The sequence below is a fragment of the Eriocheir sinensis genome, unplaced genomic scaffold, assembly GCF_024679095.1.
Source record: "Eriocheir sinensis breed Jianghai 21 unplaced genomic scaffold, ASM2467909v1 Scaffold834, whole genome shotgun sequence".
NCBI lineage: Eukaryota > Metazoa > Arthropoda > Malacostraca > Decapoda > Varunidae > Eriocheir > Eriocheir sinensis.
The window spans coordinates 122501-135273 of NW_026112202.1; the positions used below are offsets into that span (position 1 = coordinate 122501).

Below are 12773 nucleotides of genomic sequence, written 5' to 3' on the forward strand. Positions count from 1 at the left end.
AAGAGAGAACATGTTAAGGGAGGAAAGCCTTTCTTCGTAGGATTTGTTGCGCAAGGAAGGGATCATTTTTGTTGCTCGACGCTGAACACCTTCTAGTTTAGCAATGTCCTTTGCATGGTGGGGAGACCAAAACTGTACCGCATATTCCAAGTGGGGTCTGACTAAACTATTGTACAGCAGAAGTATTACATCTTTATTCCTGAATAGAAAGTTTCTTTTAATGAAGCCCAACATTCTGTTCTCTTTATTTGCTGCATCGATGCATTGATGTAAGAATTTGAGGTTTGACACGATTTTAATCCCCAGGTCCTTAACGCATTGAACACTTGTGAGTTTAACGCCGCGTATTTCGTAAACGAACCTCTTATTTTTTGTTCCAACTTGAAGGACCTGGCACTTGTCTACGTTAAAGGGCATCTCCCATTTATCCGACCAAGCTGAAATTTTGTGCAAATCCTCTTGGAGGCTTTGCCTGTCTTCGTCAGTGAGAACCGAGTTACCAATCTTTGTGTCGTCTGCAAATTTACTAATGCGATTATTGACTCCAACATCCACGTCGTTGATGTAAATAATGAAGAGCACTGGGCCAAGAACCGAGCCCTGAGGGACGCCACTAGTGACCGGCGCCCACTCTGAGTTAAATCCGTCAATCACTACTCTTTGTTGTCTGTTGCTCAACCAATTCACGATCCATTGGTTTACTTGACCGTCAATGCCTATTTGCTTTAATTTGTAAAGTAATTAATGATGTGGGACTTTATCAAACGCTTTCTGGAAATCAAGATAGACTACGTCCAGTGATTTGGTTACGTCATAAATTGAAAAGAGATCGTTATAAAAGGTCAGTAGGTTTGACAGGCAGGATCTTTTATTACGGAAGCCATGTTGTGAATCCCCAATTAATGAGTGGTTTTCGAGGTAACTCACAATTTTGTCTCTAATTATGCTCTCGAGTAGCTTACCTACAATTGAAGTTAGACTAATGGGTCGGTAGTTACCTGGTATTTTTTTGTCTCCTTTCTTGAAAATCGGTGTCACGTTAGCCTTTTTCCAAGCCGAAGGGACGATGCCTTGTCGCAAGGACATATTGAATACGGTAGTGAGGGAGGAGAGTATTTCGCTCTTTGTTTCTTTAAGCAGTATAGGATATACTTTGTCGGGTCCGGGACTTTTATTTGTTTTAAGTGAATGGAGAGCTTTAAGGACTTCATCAGTTGTTATTTTAATATTAGGCAATGCATGCTCGAGATTTACAATAGTACTGGTGTTGTTGGTAGCAAGAGGAAGACTGTTAGTATTAAACACCGAGGAAAAGTAATTGTTTAAGAGGTTTGCAATGTGTTGGCTGTCAGTCACTAGTGCACCGTCGCTGTTTGTTAAAGGTCCAATACCACTTTTGATCACCTTTCTGTTATTTATGTAACTGAAGAAAGATTTTGGATTATTTTTACAGTTGGCTGCAATATTTTCTTCATGTCTACGCTTTGCCTGACCTACTAGTCTTTTTACTCGTCGCCTGATATCATTATAAAGTCTAATGTTTTCGGGCATGCTTTGTTCTTTCTTTAACCTGTAAAACAATTTTCTCTCATTGACTGATTGTTTAATTTCGCTATTAAACCACGGTGGGCTTTTATTAGTGTTAATTCGCTTCTCGCACAAGGGGACGAATGTGTTCTGCTGAGTGAGTAAGTGATTTTTAAAGCTTAGCCAGGCTTCCTCTACGTTGCCGTCATCTGATAGTTGTATTTCTGTTAGTTTTTGTCGGATTTCTACGAAGTTAGCTCTTTTGAAATTGGGCACCTTTACTTTATTTTCAGTCACTGATGATTGAGCTTTAATGTCGACGCGCACTAATTTATGAGAGAGAGAGAGAAAGAGAGAGAGAGAGAGAATGGCACCAAACTTAAGCATAAACAAATTGATTCATTGAGGACACATTCCCAGCGCTGAACAACCTTCCCCTTCCGTGGTCCAGTGCTGCAGCAAACAATACATTTCAAAACAACCTCCACCGTCACTTCCCTCCCTCAACTTAACCGTCCCGGCCGGTAGGGCCCATATGGGACTGTGTCACCGCAGGCCGATAGATCCCTAATGGGACAGCTACTTTACGTGCGTATCATAACTGCGCTAACATTAGTAGCGCTGCTAATTTGGCTTGAGGAGTAGGCTTATGTCTATACTGTCGCCCCGGACCATCACCACCTCCCCCACGCACCCTACCTCTGTCCCATAGACCGACCCCAGTAAAGTGACCACCACCTCTGCCACGCCAACAACGAGTACTGCGGCAGCTGTAGCAACGGCTGTTGCTTCTGCACGTGCCCCTAAACGTCCAAGGGGACCAAAAAGGCTGCAATGATGTCGGGAGATGATGCACGCGGGCCAGTTATGCGGGGGTCCAATGCAGGCGGCCAGTCCTCCCATGCCTGAAAAAGGTCACACTGTGACTGCCCCACTGTCACAGAGGGTCCAAAACAAACAAACAGGCCAATAATAGACCGGGAAAAGGCCTTGGGCGCACAACGGACCGAGTCTGACACCTCAGCAGTCTAGCCCAGCTCGGAGGGTTGCACGCCACCACAATCTCCAACTACCGGAGATTATTCTGAGGCATCAGGGTGAGCTAAGCAAAAATATTTCACATGCTGATGTATTTAAATGAATACTACAGCTAAAATTGCTTCCAGGTCATTCTGCAAGAGTTGGTTTTAAGACGATTAATGCGGCTTTGGGGGGGTAGACGCGGGGGGTATCGTCGGCCTTTATGGGTTAATATCCAATAATGATGTTGAAATGCAAAGTCCTGCTGACATTGAGTTTAACCCTTACAGCGCGGGTGTGGACAACAGTGGGTCACAGCTGGTGCCTGGGCTCAAGGCGCGGTGTGGACAACATTCAACAAGCATTTTTTGACTTGGTGCGCCGTCAGATTTACTTTGTTTGTGGTGAAGTAAGCATGTGTTTTCTTTCCAACACTACCCAGCCATGCTGCCTTGACTGGTCAGTGTGTGCTGCCTTGTGTTAGCTTTGACAAGATGTACACCCACCTCTTCTCACCTTACAGGGAATTTCATCCACAAGATGGGGGCCACAGCACCCACCAAGGGAAGGCCCGGAAGTTAAGCTTGTTTGGGTGTGTTTCACAAACACTGTAGAAAAGTTATGCTCTTTATTACTAAATCATAAAAGGGAAGTCCACTAGGGATGGAAAACTGTCTATAATAATGTGTTTTCAGTGATCCTCCTTCAATATTCCGTACTCGCTCCAGCAATGGTTATATAGTCTTCAACTTAACGTCAAAGGACAGTTAAGGGTAAGTACTTTACAATGATACTTTATTCAGTCATGTGAGGTAAGTAGAAGTGAAGATATGAAAGGTTGAAGAGAGGCATGTTTTTACCGAATATGCCCGCGTGGGAGGACAGACTGCAGGGCAAAACAAGCCACCGCTTTAAGGGTTAACCAGGCACACAGTTATCCACCAGCCCCAAAGGGAGGATGAACACCTGGGTGACCTGCACGCCGACTGCCCGGGCCGGGATTCGAACCTGAGCCCAAGGAGTAACAGCCAGGCATGCTGACCACAGGAGCATGGAGGCATGGTCACAGGCCTGCTAATTTTTATAGCTGTGGATTGGCACATTGGTGCATTTCCCCAAAGATGCACAAAGGCTGACCCTGAGAATTTTTTCATCACCTCCAAAGCTTCATGGGGACAGTTTGGCCATTTCCAAGGAAAGGATGATGTGTGTGCATGCAAGAAATGCCAGGAAGAATGATGGGCAGCATGACTCACTGGCCACACATACTGTAAACTGTAAGTTACAAAAATTCCTTACAAACAGCTCGTCCCTGAAACAGTCCTCACCATGAAGCCTCAGACATTTTCTTCTTCAAGTTCAGGTGCTTAAGTTTCCCTTCCATGGGCATCATTTACTAGTGAATACTTCTTTCTATAGAGATGAGGAGATAAAAGTGTGGAGAGTGTACAAAGCAGTGACCTGTTGGTGTCTTTCTCTGTAGTGGGCCGGGCAGGAGTCCTGAAGGCCGGGGCCTCAGCTGTTGAGGGAAACATTCACGACTCATCACTGGCCGAGTGTGTCGGTGCTGCTAACACTCCATTACAAGTGTACTGAGTGCCCTAACTAATGGTTTGTTATCCCATTAAGTAAAAGTAAACACTATCTGTTTCCATACTTGGCACAAAACAATAATTCCTGCATTCCTTGGCATAGTATCAAGCTGTAAATAACACACACTGGCATGTGTTAAGTATTACTGGGCTGACTTGAGGAAGAACAAATGTTACAGTTTACAAGTTTACAGTTTTCTTTGGTCACCATCCAATAGAGTAACTGTTTTGCTTCAAATCTTGCAAGACAACAATGCTATGTCTGATTTTGTTGTGTTGTCAGCCATTAAATAAATGTTGCAGACATCATTATTACTGTGGTTTGCAGCATTTCCAACACAATCAAGTAACACTTTCAAAATATTACACCCATCGTCGTCGTCGCCTCCGAGGAAAACTGATCGAATGTTTTAAAATACTTAATGGTTTCACGAATGTAGACAGATCAAAATTGTTTATGATCGATGACACTTTGCGCACGAGGAACAATGACGTAAAACTCAGATGTAGACAAGTAAATTCAGACTGCACCAAATTTTTCTTCACCAACGTTGTAGTGCGAGAATGGAATAAGCACCCATCATCAGTGGTCCAGTGTAACACGATTGACTCCTTCAAAAATAAGCTCGACCGTCACTTCCTTCAACTTAATATCAACTAGAGTAGAAATGCAACGTTTTGGAGTCTTCTGATTAATGTAAAATCACTTAGGTTTAAGGACAGACCACCAAGTCTGGACCATGGGGTCTGTGTGGTCTGATTTTCTATGTAAATCTATGTAAATCAGCGCTTAGAGCATGTTACAGCCGGGCAGGAGGTGACATTTCCTTTGTTTTGGGCAGGCAAAACAGGCAGCCAGTGTTGTTTTGGCATAAACACATGGTAGTGAGGGCATTAAAATACTCAATAAATTTGTAAGGCAGCAGTGTTTCATCACTGCCTGCCACTCACTGACGTCCCAAACCTTACATGGGCCCAGGGAACCAAAGCTGGCTGTGGCTTCAAGCTTTGCACAGACTTAATCAATCCTTAGATTCAGAGGTCAGTGTTCTGAACACTGAATCATACCTGCCAGCAGCTGTTAACCCTTTCATTGCTAATCCCTCGCAGCGAGACTATCCCCCAGGTGCACTCGGGCAGCCCAGCTGGGGGAGGGGGGTCTCTTTTGACCTCAGCATCTCAAAAACTATTCATCACAGCTAAAAAACAAAAAAAAAACATTGGAAAGAGGAAGCCAAGATCTATAAGATTAGGTTATGTAAGCCTCTCCTGCAAATGTACAGGCACGTTCAGCAAGTGACGCTCTTTCAACCGCTGTATCTCAAAAACAATTCACCGCAGCCAAAAAACAAAAACACCTTTGGAAAGAAGAGGCAAAGATCTATAAGATTCGGTTATGTAAGCCTCTCCTGCGAACGTACAGGCACGTTCAGGGGGTGTTGCCTGTCAAGACATACATTTATGCGTGCGTGACGGTCAACCGTAAGGCAATTACTGAGTAGCTCACTTGATGATGGGGTGCTGGCAGGGCAGTACTGCCAAATGCAAAATTTACAACTATATGGTCAAAAACTCAGTGAGGTGAAGCTATGCAAAAATGCTGCAATATTGGACAACAACATCCACCAGTTACTCGTCCGTAGATTTTCTGCGCTTTTCCGCTCTAGGCTGATATGATTTTCCACCAAATTTAGTGGAAAACCCACTCAATTGGCAGTGCTGTGGGGTGAGAAATAGTGTTGGAACACTCTCATATGCGGGAAATTTGAGTGCGACTGGTGATCACAGCAAGGGTTTAGCACCACCAGCAAGTTACGCTAGTCCTCGCTGCAAGGATTTAGCACCACCGGCAAGTTACGCTGGTCCTCGCTGCAAGGATTTAGCACCACCGGCAAGTTACGGAGGTCCTCGCTGCAAGGATTTAGCACCACCGGCAAGTTACGGAGGTCCTCGCTGCAAGGATTTAGCACCACCGGCAAGTTCTGGAGTCGCTGCAAGGGTTTAGCACCACCGGCAAGTTACGCTAGTCCTCGCTGCAAGGATTTAGCACCACCGGCAAGTTACGGTGGTCCTCGCTGCAAGGGTTTAGCATTAAAAGGGTTAAACACACAGGTCCAGCTGGGGGTAGGGCTGGCCTGGGCAGGTACCAGTACAGGACAGGTCCTAACAGTACCGACTCTACAGCAGCACCAGACTGATGAGCAGACTGGTGCCCTGACTGTGTCACACAGTACTGCCAATACCAGTACTGGTGTCTGCCCTTACTGCCAACAGGACCTGTTGGTTGGGCTTCAACAGTCCAACAATAATAATAATATAATAATAATAATAATAATAATAATAATAATAATAATAATAATAATAATAATAATAATAATACATACATACATACCTGCTTCCCTCCTTCTTGTGGCAGTGAGTGGCTCCCCTGGTGGTGGTGGTGGCACAGCTGGTTCCACATCGCTGATCCTGCAAATAATGGTTCATAAATATACACTTGGAGACAGGCTGTAAAAAAAAAAAAACGGTAAAAAAAAAAAAATTAAAATTTTTTTTTTTTTTGCTTTAATGTTTTTTTGTTTTTTTTTTTATATATATATATATATATATATATATATATATATATATATATATATATATATATATATATATATACATGTGGCCTATTAGCCGGTAGGATAATTCCTATGGGTCTGATGGTTGGCCGAGCCCATCATGGCATAGGTAATTGTTTATAATGGCGCCATTATTACTGGCTCATGCCCGGAGCTCATTCATGATTTCACTTGCGCTGTACAGGCTTTTCTAGAGCCTGCGTTGATGGGTGGTCTTCAGGACAGCATGTAGTAGTATTTGGCCTATGTATTAACTGTATATATATATATATATATATATATATATATATATATATATATATATATATATATATATATATATATATATATGTATATATATATATATATATATATATATATATATATATATATATATATATATATATATATATATATATATATACACACACACACACACACACACAAGATTGGAGGAGAGCAAACATAGTACCAATTTATAAAGGAGGAAAGAGAGAGGACCCATTAAATTACAGAGCGGTATCACTCACTAGTGTGGTTGCGAAGATATGTGAGAGGCTACTTAAAAACAGGTGGTTGGATTTTTTAGAAAGGGAGAGAATTATCTCGGACTGCCAGTTTGGATTCAGGAGAGGGAGATTTTGTGTCACCAACTCGTTATGTTATTTAGGGTAGGCGGTGGCCGAACTGGTAGCGTACTGGGCCCACATTCACCGCGTGATGGACGACGCGGGTTCGAATCCCCACGCTACCACTCGGATTTTTCAGTCACCGCCGAGTGGCTTAAAACTACCCACATGCTGTCCTGAAGACCACCCATCAACCCGGACTCTAGAGGAAGCCGTCCAAGCGAATCAAGAACGAGTTCCGGGGGCAGCATGAGCCAATGCAAGATGGCGCCACTATAAACACTGCCATGCTTAGAACGGCTGGGCCGACCATCAGGCCCCACCTGGAAGAAGCCTTGGGCCGACCATCAGGCCCCACCTGGAAGAAGCCTTGGGCCGACCATCAGGCCCCACCTGGAAGAAGCCTTGGGTCGACCATCAGGCCACACCGGGAAGATGCCTACCGGCGCAATAGGCAACAACGTAAAAAAAAAAAAAATTACTCAAGGGTGACAGATTTAATACAAGAGAGAGAAGGCTGGGGGGATGGAGTGTACCTGAATTTGAAAAAGGCATTCGACAAAGTACCGCACAGAAGATTAATTTGGAAAATTAAAAATAGGGGTGGAGTGGGTGATGGACTGGCTGGAGGACTTCCTAACTAACAGGGAAATGAGGACAATAATTAGGGACAGGGATTCCAACTGGTGCCCAGTGAGGAGTGGGGTCCCACAAGGTTCGGTGCTGGCACCAATAATGTTTGCTGTTTATATAAATGATATGGTGGAGGGAGTGACCAGCTATGTGAGTTTGTTTGCAGATGATGCAAAGCTATTGAGACGAGTCAATGATGTGAAGGACTGTGAGGCATTGCAGAGGGACCTGGACAAAATATGGGAGTGGAGTGGTACATGGCAGATGGAGTTCAACCTTGGGAAATGTAAAAAAAATAGAGTTTGGAGGAGCGGTAGATGTGAATATGATTATAAGATGGGAAGTGAAATAATATGCAGAGGAGTGGAAGAAAAAGATTTGGGAGTGACTGTCTCAGAGAACATGTCACCGGACAAACACATCAACAGGATAACGGGACAAACTATGAATTTGCTGAGGAACATAAGGACGGCATTTGTGTATTTGGACGAGGAGATGATGAAGAAAATAATAGTTACAATGATAAGGCCAAGGTTGGAGTATGCAGCAGTGGTCTGGTCTCCTCACGAAAAGAAGAATATAAGAAAGCTGGAAAGAGTACAGAGAATGGCAACTAAGATGGTACCGGAACTTAGGGATCGGACTTACGAGGAGAGACTCAAAAGCATGGGGCTCACAACCCTGGAGAGAAAAAGAAAAAGAGGAGACCTGATAGCGGTGTACAGGGTGGCGAGCAGGGTGGAGAATCTGGAGTGTGTGTGGAGCGAGAGGGAAATGAGAGGACATGGAAAGAAGTTGAGGGCAACCACGTGTAGGCAAGATGTGAAAAAGTTTAGCTTCCCAAACAGAAGCATTGAGTTGTGGAATGGACTGGAGGAGGAGGTGGTTTGTGCAAGAAACATTCATGATTTTAAGAAAAAGTTGGATAAGAGAGGATATGGAGACGGGACAGCGCCAGCGTAACTCTTTTCCTGTATGTCACAAATAGGTGAATACACACACACACACACACACACACACACGCACACACTGCATGAGGCAATGGGACAAGCCATACAGTCAGCGACAATTAGAGGAGTTCTGTCCCCCCAAAATTGTCAGTGATCACTAGCTACTTTAACTAAAACAGAGTCAAGGCCTGTTGATGCTATGAAGACTCACACACTTTAAAATCTCTCACGTGATAAATCATGATGCACTGTGCCTATAGTCTACAAGACATTGATCCCAAGTGTTTATGCTAACATTTTTCTGGTGAAGTGGTGAGAAACACTCTACCATTCAGTTATAACAAGCTAAATACTCGCACCCAAGCTTACACCATTCTCCTGCCGCATGTATAGCTTGAAACATTTTTCCAATAGATTCCACGAAGACTTACTTATGTTCAATCTGGAAAGTACCGAACAGAATCTAGTCAATAGAACTCGTGGTAATGAGATATTCAAAAGGCCGAAACCCGCACAGTACCGAAAGGAGCCGCTGAGGGGCCGAACTCACTCTCACCAAGACTTCATACCTGTCAAGTCTTACGTTTTTTGCGTAAGTCTTACGTAATTTCGGTGGTTTTAAAGTCTTACAATGTAAGTTGAAAATCTTAAGTTTTTTCTCCGCTGGCATTTTTTTTTAACATGTTTGTTTTAAACAATTTGAAATATATCATACATGCCATATTTAAACTCATGTGAGCGTGCTGAGTAACGGCTACTGTTACGGTTAGTGTGTGTGTGCCTGTGTGTGTGTGGGGGGGTACCTCGTGCACCCTGCTTGAGTCCGTCGGAAGTTCCATACCTGTCAAGTCTTATGTTTTTTCAACACAAACTTATGGTCTCAAACGCAAAATCTTATGGCAAGACACCACAGTAGCTTGACAGGTATGAGACTTAGCAACACAAAGGGCTGTAGCTGTCTAGGACACTGGGGAGAAAGAAACAGTGTAGCAACTACGAGAGGCAGAGAGGAGAGTTAGTACCAGAAGAAATGATGGCCGTGATGAGCCGATGAAAAGCGATACAGGTCAAAAGAAGAAGAAGAAGGTTTGTTTTGGTTTGGAATGCCAAGTGGTATAAATCTTCCTCCAAGGTATAAATACATAATGAACAAGTAAAGTCTGTGTTCGTGATTTATTAATTGCTTTAGTGTATCAAGTGCCTAAAATTGAGAGTACACAAGTTTTTGTAGACCTAAAAACAATGAACAACAGGTCGTAGATTCAGGCTGCTTTGCAACTCTGTCAAAGATTATTGAAGAAAATGTTTTTAATATTCATAACAATGTCACTCACCCTCTGGTTTATAGCCTGTGACTCTTTCCAGCAGGGCCTGTTTCTTGGCTCAATAATAATAATAATAATAATAATAATAATAATAATAATAATAATAATAATAATGATAATAATAAGTTATAATAATCAAGCAGTCCCACCCTAAGATGAAGCAGCTGTTGGGTGTGAGTGGCAAAGTCTGGGCAGGAGTGAAGCAGATGGTGTCTGGCTCCTGAGGTACAGCTGTGAGTGGCTGGAGCAGTGAGTGTGGCAGCCACCCTCCACAGCCTGGGTCACCACACACCTGCAGGCCATGACAGGGGTTACCAGGAGGCATATTCCCCAAGTCTGTACTCTTGAGCAGGGCAGGATAGGTGAGGTTAGGTTAGGGAAAGTTAGGTAAGGTTTGGTTGGAGTTACTTAAGGTAATTTTGGGAGGGGGGAATCACAATGAGAGTATTTTTCCAGAACAGCCCGTGGTTAGCTGCCAAGTTACAGCCGAGCGTCTTCACTCAGGGACCACATACCCGCAGAGACTTCAGGAACATGCGACCAGGAGTGCTCAACTAGCAGGGGACAAAACAGATGACCATTCTCTTCCTCTCAATCTTTATTTGAATATTCTCCTTCCTTCCTTTCTCTCTCTCTGTCTCCATCTTTATTTGTATATTCTACCTCCTCCTCCTCCTCCTTTATTTATTTTCCTCTTGTTCCTAATCTTTTCTTTATATATATATATATATATATATATATATATATATATATATATATATATATATATATATATATTTATATATATATATATATATATATATATATATATATATATATCTCTCTTTCGTTCCTTCTTGCGTTTCTCTCTCTGTCTCCATCTGGGTATGTGCACCTTCTCGGTCCTCTATTTGCGTTTCATTTACAGTTTTTTGTGTATATTTCTTTCCTTCCCTTCTCTTCCTTTCTCTCTCACCCCATCCTTATCCATATTCTCCTTCCCTCCCTTCTCTAACTGACATTCCTTTTCCTTCTCTTCCTCTAAGTCCTGTCACTCTACACTTTCCCTCCTCTTAACATAGGCTGAAAAAAAGAAAGTTAACCCTTCCCTAAACTGCACCAGACATCCTAAGTTGACAGACATTCCAAACTGCATATCAAAAGTTCACTCGTTGGCAGCAGGGTAAAATAAACTGAGCCTTACCTTGCTACATCATCCTTCTCTCTCAGCCCATCATACCCTACCATGAGATCCATCAGGCTGTAGCAGTCATGGAGGGCTTTACTTTGTCACCACCAACTTGTGGCACTGGCCAGCCAGCCAAGCAGTTCTGTGCAAGGCTGGACCCCATCTTGACCAGGCAGTCTTGCAGGGCGGACTGGCTTGACGGGTCCTGTGGAAGGGAGGGTTTGGGGGTCACTCTTGCCTTGGAAAAATAAAGAATTAAATGTTCTTAGGTCAATATTGTTATACATAATGATATCCCATTACAACTGTTTCCCAAGGCCACAGAGAAAATTATCCAGGATCTCATGGGTGATTTTCCCTATCAAGGTGCAGGAGTCGGGTCAAACTGTCACCAGCATCACAAAACAGTCCATGGAAAGCCAACAACTTATATGAGAGGATTCTCAAACAGGCGTATCAGGCTCTCATTATGACTGTTTCCCAAGGCCACAGAGAAGATTATCCAGGATTTCATGGGTGATTTTCCCTTTCAAGGTGCAGAAGCCATGTCAAACTATAACCAGCATCACAAAACAATCCGTGGAAAGCCAGCAACTTATACGAGAGAGTTTCAGCCTCTATTATGACTGTTTCCCAAGGCCACAGTGAAGATTAACAGGGCTTTCATGGGTGATTTTCCCATTCAAGGTGCAGAGGGTGTGTTAAAACTATCACCAGCATCCCAAAACACCCCATGGACACCCCAACAAGTACTATGAGAGGCTTTTCAAATAGGTGAACTGAGGTGCCCAGACATTTAGTACAGACCTTTGTCCCTGTGATAAAAATAATTTGTTGGGAGTAAAATTTAACAAAAATTCAAATCCCTTGCAAACTAATAAATGAGTATATCAAATGTAGGGATATATATATATATATATATATATATATATATATATATATATATATATATATATATATATATATATATATATATATATATATATACACCATTATGCCTTGTGTGAGGGGCAGTACACACACACACACACACACACTTAGGAACTTATGTAAGCCCTGTTTCACTCAACCTCAAACACCCCCAAGCCTAGATATATCTTCCCCAAGCCCTGTTTCACTCCCCCAGCTCCTCTCTAAGCCCTGTTTCACTGTACCTCAGATACCTCAAGCCCTGATTCACTCCCCAAAGCCCTCCCTGTTTCAGTCACTCTGGGTAGCGTCATCTACTCACTTGGTGCCTCCGAGCAGGTGTTCATGGTGACGACAGCAGCACTCACACACTCAATGAAGAACACCTGTGAGTTCTGGTCCCCTGTTTCTGCTTGTCCATCTCCT

General features: G+C 43.1%; 1 pseudogene; it reads right to left on the minus strand.

Annotated features, from left to right (window-relative positions):
- LOC126994620 (uncharacterized) overlaps window positions 1-10971 on the minus strand; it is a 56280-nt pseudogene extending 45309 nt beyond the window's left edge.
- Between the last annotated feature and the right edge of the window lie 1802 nt (window positions 10972-12773).